The sequence below is a fragment of the Triturus cristatus genome, chromosome 1_1 (genome assembly GCF_964204655.1).
Source record: "Triturus cristatus chromosome 1_1, aTriCri1.1, whole genome shotgun sequence".
Lineage (NCBI taxonomy): Eukaryota > Metazoa > Chordata > Amphibia > Caudata > Salamandridae > Triturus > Triturus cristatus.
The window spans coordinates 1,150,560,739-1,150,561,484 of NC_140579.1; positions in this window are offsets into that span (position 1 = coordinate 1,150,560,739).

A 746-nucleotide genomic window follows, 5' to 3' on the forward strand; every position below is an offset into this window, starting at 1 on the left:
GGTGTGGGCAGCTGGGAATCCTTTCGGTCCCGGCCATCTGGTCGCACCTTTCCCTCGGCCATCTGGTCGCGCGCAATGCTTTCCAATAGGGCGACCAGATGGCCGGGCCAGCCTGGAAGTCCCGATGAGGGTCCATTCGCCTCGCGGATCCCAGCCACGGCTCCAGGAGGTCGGGCGCGTCCGTGCCTAGGGTCTCCTCCGTCACTCGGAGCGCGAGGGTTACAAGAAAGGTGGGTAGCCTTCCTCCGGATTAGTAGGGGCAGGGTATGCCGGGACACCCCTCCTGGGGATTGCGGTTCTCAGGCGGGGACCAGATGGGCCAAGCCCGGACGACACTTCCCCGGGGCGTCGGGTGCTCCCTCCTCCAGCCCGCGGCGAGGCAAAGTGCCCAGGACAGGCTCCATGGGTCCCCCGGGCGTCCACCGAGGCCTGCAGCCCCAAAGCCCTGCAGCCCTGGAGCCCTTCAGCCCGGAGCCCTGGAGCCCTGCAGGCCCGGAGCCCTGCAGGCCCGGAGCCCTGCAGCCCCGGAGCCCTGCAGGCCCGGAGCCCTGCAGCCCCGGAGCCCTGCAGCCACTGAGGCCTGCAGCCCCAAAGCCCTGCAGCCCTGGAGCCCTTCAGCCCGGAGCCCTGGAGCCCTGCAGGCCCGGAGCCCTGCAGGCCCGGAGCCCTGCAGCCCCGGAGCCCTGCAGCCCCGGAGCCCTGCAGCCCCGGAGCCCTGCAGGCCCAGAGCCTTGCAGCCCTGGAGC